Source organism: Erpetoichthys calabaricus, chromosome 5 (genome assembly GCF_900747795.2).
Source record: "Erpetoichthys calabaricus chromosome 5, fErpCal1.3, whole genome shotgun sequence".
Lineage (NCBI taxonomy): Eukaryota > Metazoa > Chordata > Cladistia > Polypteriformes > Polypteridae > Erpetoichthys > Erpetoichthys calabaricus.
In genome coordinates, this window is record NC_041398.2 from 24,857,300 (window position 1) to 24,872,683 (window position 15,384).

Genomic DNA, 15,384 nt, shown 5'->3' on the forward strand with positions numbered 1-15,384 from the left:
TTTTTCCATTTTCCATGTATCCCTTTTCACTCTCCCCTGTGTTCATGAGTAGTGTTCCTATTTTTTGGATACTTCAGGCAATGATTTATATTTGATTTGACTACTTGATTTATATTCTGCAGCACTGGAGCATAAATAGATGTGAAACACGAACACACTAATAGTATTGGAAAATGTTACAAATATTTTATCAAGTATGTTTACCTTTAACAATAAAACATGCCTTTTGATACCTCCTTATTTTCACCTTTGGACACTGATGATGCTTATGTGATATGCATTGAAACTAGTGTCAGGTTTAAACAGAATAATACGTCATAAGGACACTAAGAGATTTCTCATTGTATTTCCTTACTAAGCCCACCCTTTCCTTGCTGAATCACCGTATGTGTCTGTAACATTACAACATATTCCCACAATATATTACTCAGCTGCATACTCCTACACTTTCATGCAAGCAAATTTATGTTGCTACACTTATGTTACGATTTTCCATATACTTGACAATTAACTAGTGACATATTGAATGAAGTCAGACTTGAGTATGCTTGGTATTTCTCAACTTTTGTGCAGCTTCCCACTTGTTATTACTCACTGAAATAGTTGATGAGTTAATTTTGAATCCAAGAAGACAACTGAAAAACATCTTATATAATAAATATATTAAATATATTTGTTTTAATGGTAGTGGCAAAAACCATTACCTTGAAATGTTTTCATTCAGAAATTAGAATTAATTACAATTAAATAGAAATCTGGTGGTCTAACACTCTCATGGGATATATACTTTAAGAATATTAGAACAATTCTGATGAGAGCTCCTGCCCTTGAAAAGAATGTGTTCTGCTGTACAGGTTAGGTATCAATGTAACTGAAGGCAAAGATCACTGTGTGATTGACTATTGAATTAGTGCAGTGAGGACAGTTGTGAACACTGCGAGATTCAGGTGATTTCTCTTTTAACTGGTTATTCCTAATCACAATCCTCATCAATGCTCACAAGTTATGGGCAGTGGGCAAAACAATTACATTATGAGTTTATGTGCATAAAATGAAGTTCTTGCACAGGCATTCCATACTGAATTGATGAGATTAGGAGACTGAGAATGCAGGAAGACCTCAAAATGGAATTACTACTTCTCCAGATACATGCAATAGTATGTTTATACACTGTACTTCAAATACAAAAAAATGATAAATGTGTGGCGCATTGTTTGGAAAAATATATGATTTAGACATATCAGCATGACTATTCCCCTTTTATACCTTGATCACTTGAGGTATATCTATGAAGAACATTCATAAATTGGCAAATTTACAGTATACACAAATAATCCTTTATTTGTTTCTGTTTGTGGTTCTTTATGTGATTATGAGATTATGGAATGCCCAATTAGAAGTGGCCTAGTTAGCCCACTTTGTCTGTGCACTTTTGGAACCCCCCAGAAATTAATTTTCCCATCAAATTTTCTTTCCTCTCCTCCATGTTAATCATACAGCATCCCATATGTCATTTTTAATTGACTTTATCGTAACATAATTAGTTTCTGCTGGTCCAAATACATACTGCTCTTTTAAGGTAGTATAAATGTCCATTTATATTAAGTTTTACAGTTTATTTCTATCACTTTATAGTCATATCTCTTTAAGTGCCATACAACAATAACTTGAAATAAACTGAAATTCTTGCAAAAGATAGTCATATATTTTTTTCAAAAATAGTAATATCCCAGCACCTCTTCTTTCCAATCAGCCTGAATGAGAGGGTGCAAGCACGTTTTTGACAAAGACTAATTTTTTGGTGTATAATGTGAAAAGGTGCCATTGGAATAGCCTTGTCTGTCTGTCTGCACAAATGAAACATGCTTTGTTGAAATTTGGCACACTTATTCTGCAAGGAAATTAGTCGAGGTAGTTCATTTTTGTTAAAATACCTTGAACAGAGCACACTGTGAACATACTGTATTTGATTCCATTGAAAAGCATTGACAAATTTGCAAACTCATCTGTTTTGAAACAAGAAACATTCTGTGCGACTTCAATTAAGGATTACTGTTTTAAATCTGCCTTTTGAGTAGTGCCTTTAACATGTATATTTTGTATATTTTCCTGTTTTACTTGCCTGTCAGATAGCAAAAGAAATTGTTAATAGATATTTGTGAAACGCCAGGAATAGTGCCCACTCGTGAGCTACATCTCTGCTACCCCTGCTCACTTCTCCTGCTGACTGAGATAAGTTAACCGTAAAAGTAACGTATCAATATATAAAAATAAGAGTAAAGAAAGTGTGAACTGCAAGCGAGTGTTTATGTTCCACTGAAAACTTTCCAGCAGCATTATTTGAACATTGTAATGATTCAATATTTTTCTGACACTACCATTTATCAGCAAAGCCCCAGACATGCTCTCCATAATGGGCCAAAGCAGCCAAAAATTTAAACTTAAGATTTTCAAAAATGTTATATTTAAAGAAATGTAAAGAAATGTAAAATACAGTTAGTGAAACACACTCCACAATCAACAGCTAACAAAAGCACATCAATCAGTGCCATTCTTACATTTCTTGAATTGTACTCTGCTATAAAAACTATTGAGCCACCACAGCCCATTTGGACTGTTTTTAACTACATGATATTAAAATACACACAGTATATTTATTTAATGTAGTCTACTAATGCATTTAACTACATTCTCTTATCGCTGTTACTTTTGAATATAACTTATCATTAACAAAAATATTTAAAATATGATAATAATAGTAATAATACATTCTATTTATATAATACCATTTTCATGCTAAAAGTGCATCAGAGAAATTCAGAAAGAGCAACAGGATACCTAAAATATTACATACAAATAATATCTGCATATAACACTTAGGAAAACATGATTACAGGATATACAAAGCATTGCAATCAAAATGCAAAAATACAAAATACCACAAGAAAACCCAAAGCAAATAATATAATTTGTGGTACAAACACAAATCTTCCTGGGTATCAGGACAGAGACAGTAAGCAAAGAGAAGAGTCAGAATGTCAGGGTAAGTTCAAAGTACTCCTGAACAAATTAGTTTTAAGTTGTTTTTTGAAAGAATGAATTGAGTATTTGTATTACATGAATTATTTAGGTTTTCAATTTTATCACAGGAAAAGTGAAGGGATTTTTCAAAGTCGTCAGTGGACCAGGTGATTGGGCTAAATGCAGGTTGAAGTAGTTCATTAATCGCAGAGAACAAGGCCCTTAGGTCACCATGGCCATCCTCTATTATTGTGCCGTAGTGTGTATTCTTGACTGCAGTTAGTGCATCTCTGTAACCTGTATATGTGTATATGACCATCAATTATGTTGTTGGTTAGGCTTTTTCTCAGAATTCACTGTCGTAATCTTCTTTATTTATTTATCTAGTTTGTACAACGCTATATACTGTATACCCTGTAGTTCTTTCTTATATTCTGTAAGTGCCTTGAGCATGGGAAAGGCACTATATAAATAAAATGTATTATTATTATTATAAATATAATAAACATCGAATTGTATAATCATAGTTTCATTTTTTATACTTAACACTAATTTCACAAATCATTCATATCAATGCTAATACAAAATAATAATAATTATAGTTATACTCTATATTAACATTGATGTTACACCTTTAATACTCAGACGATTCTAATATATAAATATATATATATTAAATATATATATTTAACTAAATGGTATTTGTGCTGTTTACTATAAGTATATAAACATTTCCCTTTGCAATATTTCCAAATATTTAAATTTACCTAGTTCAGATTAATTAAATGTCAGTATGAACTAGAATATATTACTTCCCACATTTTATAAAAACATACAAACACAAGACTGCACTATTATTTATTCATTCTTATTGTTATTTCATTTTTATTGTACCCCTCTTGGTTATCTAGGCAGCCGTCTCAGTCCAAGGTAAAGGTGCTATATAAGTAAGAGAAATGCGTTAATATTTGTTATAATTATGATTTAATAGAATTTGCAGGCAGTTTATTTAATTGTGATTTTAACAATGCTTGTTGTCCATGTGTTCCTGGACAAATCAATCATTCATTAGACAGTTTTGTTTACTCAAAAAAGAAAAATAAACAACTAAATCTGCAAAGTAGAATTCAAAGCACCGTTCATTGAAGAGAAAGTTTAAAATATATATATTTTCGAGATATATTCTTCAATTCAGCAATGTGCCATGAGAGGGATTCAAACCTGAATCGATTCCTATAAAGGAAAAGACTTCTTGATCTGAAAAATCGCAATATAAGCCAAGCGTTCTAACTCGTCAAAGCTGTTTCCAAACTTAGATAGTCCTACAAGCTGCAAGAATCTAGCGAGAAACAAAATGTCCACATCGGGATCGTTCTGACCTTCTCATTTGTCTGATATTTCAGGTGTCAGAAAAGGATTGCACAGATCAATCAAGTGCAGCCCTCAGTCTGTGAGCAGTGCAGCAAAGTCCACTGTGCATGACAGGAATATTCTCTCTTTGCAATCTCTTTTAATTTTGATAGCATTGCTTTAAGTATTTTCCCCTTCATTCTAAGCAAACTGTACATCTCCAAGTTTCAGGAACAGAGAGAAAGAGAGAGAGAGAGAGAGAGACAGAGAGAGAAGGAAATAAACATATCAATAAATGTAAACTCCATTGCCCCATTTAACATTCGTGGAAGGGAAGAGGACGAAATATATATCATTCAGTCTTAGGAAAGATCCTATGCGGTGCAAGAAGTTCAAGGTCACAGTGCTCTTGTGGGCAGTTAACATGGAAGTTTCTCCACGAGCAGCTTTATTTTCATACCTCTCAGCTCTAACTGGAGGGTAATCTGACACTCAACGGGTTACAAATAGGACGAGATTGCCCCATCCGTCCCCTCCACATTACTGCGTGACGTTGACAATAACACAGATTATCGAGGGATCGCTACAAGGTCTCATGAACATTAGGATGCTTAACGTCCGTTGCAAACTAGCAAATGTTTCTGTTAAAAATGCAATGTTAGTGACTAATCCGCAGCACTAAGGATCGGAGCCAGATTAACTAACGTTCATATAATTTGGACAGAGACACTTGTGGCTCCTTGATCCCTTGCCCGGCTAGCTCAGTCGGTAGAGCATGAGACTCTTAATCTCAGGGTCGTGGGTTCGAGCCCCACGTTGGGCGGTTGAGTCCTTTTCCTTTGAAGGAAAATGACTTGTTGATCTGAAAAATCGCAAGATGAGCCTAGCGTTCCAACTCGTCAAAGCTGTTTCCAAACTTAAATAGTCCTACACACTGCAAGAATCTAGCGAGAAACAAAATGTCCACATCGGGATCGTTCTGACCTTCTCTTTTGTCTGATATTCCAGGTGTCAGAAAAGGATTGCACAGAGTGCAGGCGACCACTGCTCAACGTGCAGAAATGTATGAAAATCGAGACGTTAGATTTGTTCCAGTTTTAAAAGTCACGCTTAGCTATTGTCTGTGTAGAAGCATGTACGTTTTGCCAAAAAAAATGAACCAGCCTTTCCGTCTCTTCACTGTGATATGACGAGAAATGAAGAAGAGAAATGAACAAACAATGATTGAAGACTGGATTGATTAGAATGAAATGCTTTTCCTTTTCTTCACGCTTCTTCTATCAGCTGCACAGAAGGTATTCTCGGATTCACGAAAAATTAAGATCGCATGACGAACTCGGTAATAATAGATCGATAGCAAACTTAAAGTTAAGCAGTGAAAGAACAGATTATTCATCAAGAGGTTGCACACGATAACTTGGCTGGTTAGCTCAGTTGGTTAGAGCGTGGTGCTAATAACGCCAAGGTCGCGGGTTCGATCCCCGTATGGGCCAGCAACGATCTGATCAACACTGGTCGTTTGCTTAAGCTCTGTTTCCTTCGCATTTTTATCCCAGGTTTTTTTCATTCACCCTCCATGCATTTTCATTCAAATTAAAAGTAATTGACAATTAGAGACAAACAATTCATTTACCGCCAACATAGTTTCTACTCAGTTTTGCCTCTGAAACTTTAATTGAAATGAATATCGCTCCATCATTCACCGAGAGTAGTCAAAAGATACAGTCCGTCCAGATTACTCAAAGTCCTTTGTTCAAGATAGGGATATTCTCTCTTTGCAATCTATTTTAATCTTGATAGCATTGCTTTAATTATTTTTCCCTTTCATTCTAAGCAAACTGTACATTTCCAAGTTTAAAAAAAATAAATAAATAAAATTAAAGAGAGAGTGAGAGAGAGAGAGAGAGAGAAGGAAATAAACAAATGAATAAATGTAAACTCCATTGCCCCATTTAACATTCCTGGAAGGGAAGAGAACGAAATATATATCAGTAGTCTTGGGAAAGATCCTATGCGGTGCAAGAAGTTCAAGGTCACATCGAAGCCCGTCATGACGCAATCTCAGTACTAAGCATGTCTGAGGCTTTGAATCTGTTCAAGGCTTCAAAGCCTCAGTTAACCCAGTGCGCATGTCCGAGGCTTCGGAGCCCCGTCATGATCTCAGTACTACGCATGTCTGAGGTTTCGCATACCCATCATGATGCAATCTCATGCTTCTAACCAAGCTTGATGATTCCAGTGTGCATGTCTGCTTAGTGCTTCGAATCATTATTCATCGAGCTCCCGTTTAAAGTACATATGGCATCAACAGAGTTCAAAAACTCAACAGAATTCCCATTGAAATGAATGTTTGTGGATGATCCATACATGTTAAATGATTGTGCCCAATAATACTTTGTGGCAAAAAATAATATTATAAATTATACATCATACAAATGCTGACTTGTAGAATGCATAATGCTGCAAAGACGGTGACGACACATCTCTCACTATAATACTCTCATAAATATCCATTCATCACCTCATGCAACGTTTTCATGCAACACTGAACGTATGTCATATAGTATACATCTATATATAATTGTTTTTGTCTTCATTACATACATATATACATTAGCGGTTTAAATTTTTAAATATTAAATTAATAAGGTGGAATGTGTTCTTACTTTGGGTGGGGGTCGGGGTGGGGGAGAGCTACACGGTAAATGTGTTAGTAAGTGGGATTGCGCAACTATAACTGGAAGATTGCTTAGGAATGATACAGACTGGACAACTATATGTTTTAGGAAATGTTTTATTATTGCACTTTTTACTGATCGCCTATCCAGACCTTGAAGATGTGTTCACTAAGGAGGGATGCTATTGTTAAAAGTGTTCAGATTGTTGTTAAAAGCAAATGCTTTTTCGGCAGCAGGTCCAGATGTGTTTATCCCGCTGCTTTTTGTTGTTGCCTCAGCACTCAAGAGGATCTTTAAAGCCGACCTTGATACGTGCACTGCTCGCTTGATCCATGCATTGCTCACCTCGGAGTGTCCCGTGTGTGTCTGTGTGTCGGTGTGCCGGTGACTGATCTGCGCCGTGTCTCTCAGCCTCTCTGATGTGCTCCGGATTGACACCTTTGAACGTTTGGTGCAGCAGAGCAAATTGAACCTGATCTACCACAGTGGGTTTGTTATCACCTTATTCAATGCAGGGGTTCATGGACGTCAAATGACGATGAATGGAAGATGAATTAATGTAAATTCGTGAGCTTCCTTACGCAATTAGTTTAGCGCATTTTGATGGCGATTCTAAGTGGGGATGATTCCCGAACAGATCTCTTATGAGATCCTTCCACAGTATCTCTCAAAATTATTTAGTTCAAATTGGTTATAAAGACTTCAATTGAAATTATTATGAGCCTTTAGTTCGGATCGAACTCGGGCTAGCACTATGCTCAGAATTTGAAAAGCAACTACCTTAGTAAATTGAGCCACTGACGGCATCTTTTCTCGTAGCGAACTTGTTACTTTTGAGCTCCAAAAAATGTTGTAAAGTAGCCTATTAATAAATGAAATATTTTACTACTTAGGGCGGCACGGTGGCGCAGTGGGTAGCGCTGCTGCCTCGCAGTTGGGAGATCTGGGGATCTGGGGTCGATTCCCGAGTCCTCCCTGCGTGGAGTTTGCATGTTCTCCCCGTGTCTGCGTGGGTTTCCTCCGGGCGCTCCGGTTTCCTCCCACAGTCCAAAGACATGCAGGTTAGGTGGATTGGCGATTCTAAATTGGCCCTAGTTTGTGTGTGTCCTGCGGTGGGTTGGCACCCTGCCCAGGATTGTTTCCAGCCTTGTGTTGGCTGGAATTGGCTCCAACAGGACCCTGTGTTCGGATTCAGCGGGTTGGAAAATGGATGGATGGATGGATTTTAATACTTGATCGAATAATAACATCTATGATTTAAGGATTTCACCTTTTCTTTCTCAAAGGTGCTTACCTATATCATGGCAAAGTACAGGGATAAACCTCTATTTTCTGTCAACTCCGTTTTAATTAAGTCAGACCAAAGAAAACATTTAAGGCTATTAAATGTGATCTCAAGAAAAGATGAGGGTTAATTATAATACTAATAACAGGAGCGATTATAATGATACTGTTCAAAAGTAAATACTAATTGAAAGAGCCGGGAATCCATGAGGTGAGGCGTCTTATTTTTTTTAACTCTTGCTATCGTATAGTGCATTCTGCCTGTCGGCGTTAGTTATATTTATATTTTTTTAGACATCAGACACTAGAAGCTGCTGACGAACCCTTCTCTTCGTTGTCAGTCTGTAGCTGCGAAAAAATAAAAGCAATAAGAGTTGTAACAGACGTCATTGAAGTGGATCATAAGTTTGTGTAACGTTAATGAAAATGGCCAGGAGGTGTCACTAGAGAGGTGAGTGTCAAATGCTTCGAAGTTTCGATACGATTTCCGACACAATTGCTTCAAACGTGTTCCTGCTTCGTGAGGCTTCACTCCTGGCTGCACCTAAACTTGTAATGGCATGTGCACAAAATGACTGCCGTAAAACGCGCCAAGTATAGTTCATCAGTTCTCTGCGCATGCCCGAGCTTTTTAAATAAATTCTGATGATGTACTTCTCTGTAATTAACTACTTTATTGTTCTTTTATCTTTTTTTTATTCACTGAGACAATACTATTATTATTTAATTATTTTGTTTATTTTTCTAAAATGGGTTACATTTCAATTTATTACAATAACTCATACTGTACATCAACCAATAAACACAAACTACTTGATAATTTCTATTATACGATTATTATAACTCAATCAGCTTCCAAACCAAGAGTAAGAGTACAGTGTATGAAAATAAAAACCTCTAATCTGTTGTCTTCTGTAAAGTGGACTGAAATTCTGCCCTCCACTGCCACAGTGTTTACATACTTACTGTTATTAAGTTAATTCAGCTAAAGGACATTAATTTACTTAAGCTTTTACACCTAAAAGTACACATCACTTATTTAAGATGAGTGTTATTAACAAGTTTATAAAAATTAAGTTACATCAACTCAGTATCGTCTATTAAATTCAAGAAAACCTGCAGCCACTGCGGCCATCCAGGCCTGGAGTTCGACACCCCTGCTCTAAATGCAAAGATTGCCTCTTATGGGAGTTTCTCAATCTGAGCAACACCTGATGCTCACCTGAAGTTTCTTTGTCCATAGTTCAGAATCGAAGTATTCTCCATTATAACTCCAGGCCTGGAAGGCCGCAGTGGCTGCAAGTTTTCTTTCTAACCCTTTTCCTAATCAGTGACCAGTTTTCACTGCTCATTAACTCATTTGCCCTTTCTTTTAATAGCCCTGTTTTTAATGATTCAGTGCTCTGACCTGATTAAGTTCTTCATTAAATGACAGCCAAACAGAAATGAGATGTGAAACAAGCCAACAGATGACCAGCTAAATTGGGTCTTCAAACTCCAACCAATTTCACTCCAACCAGTTTCTTAATGAGAAGCTGATTCTTGCTGTTAATTAAACTCGTTCTTCAATTCCACGGCTTCTTGCTGCTCTCATTCTGCCACAGCAGACATTTCCAAAATTGTTGATTTTCTGTTTTTTCTAAGAACACCGTCAAAATGTTTTGGTGATCTGAGAGATCAGTCTTACTGAGAACTTCACCTTTCTTTATTTTCAGATATTGTGGATAGTTGGTTGTGTGGGCAGCTCGTTTTGTGTCTCATTATTGTTTTGCTGCTAATTATGGAAAAAGAAACAACAAAGGGGCTGAGTAAAGTTAATTAAAACTAAGGCAAAAGAAGTTAATTAGCAGCAAAAAATTGGTCACTAATGAAGAAGATGGTTAGAATGAAAACCTGCAGCCCTCCAGGACCGGAGTTCGACACCTGTGCTTTAGAGGGAGGAGGAATCATTTGCGGAAAGCAGCATCGGAATATTTTCTTCTTAAAACTGAACTGCTGGCACTGATAGCTGCAGAAACGATAATAGACTCTTAAGGTTTAAAGTCACGACAAGGGTGGGATTCGAACCCACGCGTGCAGATCACAATGGATTAGCAGTCCATCGCCTTAACCACTCGGCCACCTTGTCATGTGAAAGCTTCATCTTTCCTTCTGTCCATTCCTGCTATATTCAAATTAACAGATCTGGTAAGGCTTCATGCCACGATCTATGTTTAAACACGCACACTTCATCTGTACTTATATTGTGATCAATTGTTCTCTCTCATTGCTGCCTTGCTACAGACAATCTGTTACACGTCACGAAGGCAGGCAAGCAGGCAGGCTTTCGCTTTCCTCTCTTTCGTTCACTGGCCAAAGCATAGAGAATTAAAGCTGAGATATCTGCTCCACCACCGTCTTCCGCACTGAAACGGATAAAGCTAACTTGTTCCTCGCAAAGTTTCCAGGCACATCCGAGAGCCAAGATGAAAATCCAATCAAAGAAATACAGTATGACAAAGAGCAGACCCCACTGAGACTTGAACTCAGGATCTCCTGTGTACTAGGCAAGCGCTTTAACCAGCTAAGCCACAGCGCCATAAACCATGAAGATTTTTTATCAATGTGATCTCGTATCCCTAAGAGCCAGTTAACATGCACAAATTTCCACCTCTTTATAATAAAAAAAAAATAAAGGAGAACGCACTTTCAGCAAGAGCAGCTCCACGATCAGTCGCTTCTGGAAAGAGGGAACTTTGCCTTACGTTGTTTGAATCCAATGTTCAAAGGAAGCGCTCGATGAAGAGACAACGTTCACATAATCCGTGATGAGGACGATCAAGATGTCATCTGAAAAACACAACACACTCACGTACCTGAGAAAAGCAGTCTTCATCTTCAAAGGCACCTTAAAGTCATTTCTTCATCGAGGTTGTCTATTTCCCTTTTTCGACTGCCCTTAAAGACTTATAAAATAATACATAATAACCTATTAGTTTATCCGGGCAGATATGCTGTAAGGTTTGAAAGCAGTCTAATTTAAAGTTCACTTTACCACCGGTTGAGCTGTGCGTGTACTGTAGAAAAGAAACTGAAGGACGCAAAGTGAAGAAGGCACCGCTGAGATTTGAACTCAGGATCTCCTGTTTACAAGACAGGCGCTTTAACCAGCTAAGCCACGGCGCCCCACATGAGACACTTACTGGCCATCTTTCCATTTCACTCTGTAAAACAGAAGGCTTAGGGCAGAATACTTCGATTCTGAACTATGGACAAAGATACTGCAGGTGAGCATCAGGTGTTGCTCAGATTAAGAAACTCCCATAAGTGGCAATCGTTGCGTTTAGATGGAGGTGGGATCATTTGCGGAAAGCAGCGTTGGAATATTTTCTTCTTGAAACTGAGCTGTATATCAATCATTCAATCATGAAAGTTTAATTCCATCCACTGTGCAGTGATGTTAAGAGATAAATGAGACAAGCTGACGTTGCCTTTCAAAGCATGGAGAAGAGCGCCAAGGTAAAGGCTGTGGTCAAAAAGTATATTGCATCCGTATTGGTTTAAGCCTTTCGTCTTGCATTGGTGGTTCAGTGGTAGAATTCTCCCCTGCCACGCGGGAGGCCCGGGTTCGATTCCCGGCCAATGCAGCCAGCCTTTTAAAACGGCCATCCCCTACGTGTCCGGACCTCGCGTTGCAATCCTTACGCGTATTGGATTCTCTGCCAACGTACCCCACACCAGGGGTAGGCAACGTCGGTCCTGGAGTGCCACAGTATGTGCAGGTTTTTGTTCCAACCCAGTTCCTTAACGAGAACTCAATTATTGCTGATGAAGCACATATTGCTTAAGTGACATTTTATTGCTTCATTTTAGTGGTCTCGCTTGTTAAGGTTCTCCAACCTTAATTGCTTATTTCAATCTTAAACTGCTGCATTCAGTGTTTTAATTGCTCCTTATTAGCAATAAGATGTAAAACAGGGGTAGGCAATGTCGGTCCTGGTGAGCCGCAGTGGCTACAGGTTTTCATTCCAACCCAATTGCTTAATTAGAAACCAATCATTGCCAATCTCAGACCTTATTTAATTTTATGGCTTGTTAGTCTGTGCAATGTAAGGCTTTTATATCGTAGATTGTTTTCCTTTCCAAGGATATCATCCAAATGATTTGAAGCCTAAAACAGATCATTTTCAGTCTGTCACATTTTTCTATTAAGTGTTTTATTAAATCAAACCGTGCATGATGAACACACACAGATGTAATTGGAAAAAAGCTAGCTGGAGAACTGCTGGCTGCTTTGTCTTTTACATCTCATTGCTAATAAGGAGCAATTAAAACACTGAATGCAGCAGTTTAAGATTGAAATAAGCAATTAAGGTTGGAGAACCTTAACAAGCGAGACCACTAAAATGAAGCAATAAAATGTCACTTAAGCAATATGTGCTTCATCAGCAATAATTGAGTTCTCGTTAAGGAACTGGGTTGGAACAAAAACCTGCACATACTGTGGCACTCCAGGACCGACGTTGCCTACCCCTGCCCCACACTTGCACGAAGAACAAATATTACAAGCGTCCCAATCACAGATACCAGTGGTCGTTTAAAACTGCTGCAGGTTCAATAAGAAATCAAACGTCAAGTTATGATCACAATATATATCATTCCACCGGCCTTATGCCTGCGTGAATGTCTCAATTCGACTGGAAGTGAATGCTAAGTCAGGAATTTCCTTTCCGTTCCGTCATTCTGGTGCACATATACTGTAGGTCTTTTTTGAGCTAATATTAAAAGCCAAATTAACCGTGGGGCGATCTGTCTCATCATATGGTGCCTTTAATGTATATCAATCAGTGTAGATTTACATATCTTCATCAATCTGGATAGATGCAGAAGGAACTGTACAGGTAGATTGCGAGAGAGAGAGAGAGAGATCGATAAAACCGTATAATCTGTATGTTTCGCGATTAACTTTGAACATGAATTCCATCATTCCATTCTCTCAACTTGGACATATACCAAAAGAAACAAAAAACTCCGCAGCCTGTCTATGGACCGAGAGGCTTCAGACAGGGAGAGGAAGGAGAACAGCTCTCCCCAAAAAAGAAGTGTGGAAAAAAAGATTGCATCAGTATTTGTTTAGCACTACTATAGAGAGCGAATAAGGAACATTGTAGAGTGCTTTAGCTAAAGACAACGGGACGGCCGCGAGTGCGGAGACCGGGGTTCGATTTCTGCCCGTTGCGGCCTCGGTTTTAAATCTGGGATCTTTGTTCGTGTCTTTCGTGTCCGCGCCCCGCCCAGCATTCCATGCTCTTTGGAGAGCCTGTGCCGCCATTGCCTGCAATTGCATTAGCCACATGTTCTGGAAACAGTGAACTGCAAGGCAGCGACCTCATTAATTAGTACTACCGTGCAGATGCTGAAAAATAAGTTGTCAACAGATTACACGTTCGTGGATCAGAATCCAACGCAGACAAAATCGCGATATTCATTCAATCATGAAAGTTTAATTCCATCCACTGTGCAGTGATGTTAAGAAATAAATGAGACAAGCTGACTTTGCCTTTCAATGCATGGAGAAGAGCGCCAAGGCAAAGGCTGTGGTCAAAAAGTATATTGCATCCTTATTGGTTAAAGGCTTACATCTCGCATTGGTGGTTCAGTGGTAGAATTCTCGCCTGCCACGCGGGAGACCCGGGTTCGATTCCCGGCCAATGCAGCAAGCCTTTTAAAACGGCCATCCCCTACATGTCCGGACCTCGCGTTGCAATCCTTACGCGTATTGGATTCTCTGCCGCTGTACCCCACACTTGCACGAAGAACAAATATTACAAGCGTCCGAATCACAGATACCAGTGGTCATTTAAAACTGCTGCAGGTTCAATCAGAAATCAAACGTCAAGTTATGATCACAATATATATCATACCACCGGCCTTACGCCAGCGTGAATGTCTCATAGCGAATGGAAGTGAATTCTAAGTCAGGAATTTCCTTTCCGTTCCGTCATTCTGGTGCACATATACTGTAGGTCTTTTTTGAGCTAATATTAAAAGCCAAATTAACCGTGGGGCGATCTGTCTCATCATATGGTGCCTTTAATATATATCAATCAGTGTAGATTTACATATCTTCATCAATCTGGATAGATGCAGAAGGAACTGTACAGGTAGATTGCGAGAGAGAGAGAGAGATCGATAAAACCGTATAATCTGTATGTTTTGTGATTAACTTTGAACATGAAATCCATCATTCCATTCTCTCAACTTGGACATATACCAAAAGAAACAAAAAACTCCCCAGCCTGTCTATGGACCGAGAGGCTTCAGACAGGAAGAGGAAGGAGAACCGCAGAACAGCTCTCCCCAAAAAGGAAGTGTGGAAAAAGAGATTGCATCGGTATTTGTTTAGCACTACTATAGAGAGCGAATAAGAAACATTGTAGAGTGCTTTAGCTAAAGACAACGGGACGGCCGGGAGTGCGGATACCGGAGTTTGATTTCCGCCCGTTGTGGCCTCGGTTTTAAATCTGGGATCTTTGTTCGTGTCTTTCGTGTCCGCGCCCCACCCAGCACTCCATGCTCTTTGGAGAGCCTGTGCCGCCGTTGCCTGCAATTGCATTAGCCACATGTTCTGGAAACAGTGAACCGCAAGGCAGCGACCTCATTAATTAGTACTACCGTGCAGATGCTGAAAAATAAGTTGTCAACAGATTACACGTTCGTGGATCAGAATCCAACGCAGACAAAATCGTGATATTCATTCAATCATGAAAGTTTAATTCCATCCACTGTGCAGTGAGGATAAGAGATAAATGAGACAAGCTGACTTTGCCTTTCAAAGCATGGAGAAAAGCGCCAAGGTAAAGGCTGTGGTCAAAAAGTATATTGCATCCGTATTGGTATAAGGCTTTCATCTTGCATTGGTGGTTCAGTGATAGAATTCTTTCCTGCCACGCGGGAGGCCCGGGTTCGATTCCCGGACAATGCAACCATCTTTTTAAAACGGCCATCCCCTACTTGTCCGGACCTCGCGTTGCAATCCATACGTGTATTGGATTCTCTGCCACCGTACCCC

At 38.8% G+C, this 15,384-nt stretch overlaps 6 non-coding genes across 6 annotated transcripts; 4 read left to right on the plus strand and 2 right to left on the minus strand.

Annotated features, from left to right (window-relative positions):
* Positions 1–5,121: 5,121 nt before the first annotated feature.
* Positions 5,122–5,194, plus strand: trnak-cuu (transfer RNA lysine (anticodon CUU)). The gene has a single exon. It is a non-coding gene; the product is annotated as a tRNA-Lys (tRNA).
* Positions 5,195–5,790: 596 nt separating this feature from the next.
* trnai-aau (transfer RNA isoleucine (anticodon AAU)) lies at positions 5,791–5,864 on the plus strand. The gene has a single exon. It is a non-coding gene; the product is annotated as a tRNA-Ile (tRNA).
* Positions 5,865–10,379: 4,515 nt separating this feature from the next.
* trnas-gcu (transfer RNA serine (anticodon GCU)) lies at positions 10,380–10,461 on the minus strand. The gene has a single exon. It is a non-coding gene; the product is annotated as a tRNA-Ser (tRNA).
* A 963-nt stretch (positions 10,462–11,424) lies between these two features.
* trnat-ugu (transfer RNA threonine (anticodon UGU)) lies at positions 11,425–11,498 on the minus strand. The gene has a single exon. It is a non-coding gene; the product is annotated as a tRNA-Thr (tRNA).
* Positions 11,499–11,888: 390 nt separating this feature from the next.
* On the plus strand, positions 11,889–11,959 carry trnag-gcc (transfer RNA glycine (anticodon GCC)). The gene has a single exon. It is a non-coding gene; the product is annotated as a tRNA-Gly (tRNA).
* A 1,998-nt stretch (positions 11,960–13,957) lies between these two features.
* On the plus strand, positions 13,958–14,028 carry trnag-gcc (transfer RNA glycine (anticodon GCC)). The gene has a single exon. It is a non-coding gene; the product is annotated as a tRNA-Gly (tRNA).
* Positions 14,029–15,384: the final 1,356 nt, after the last annotated feature.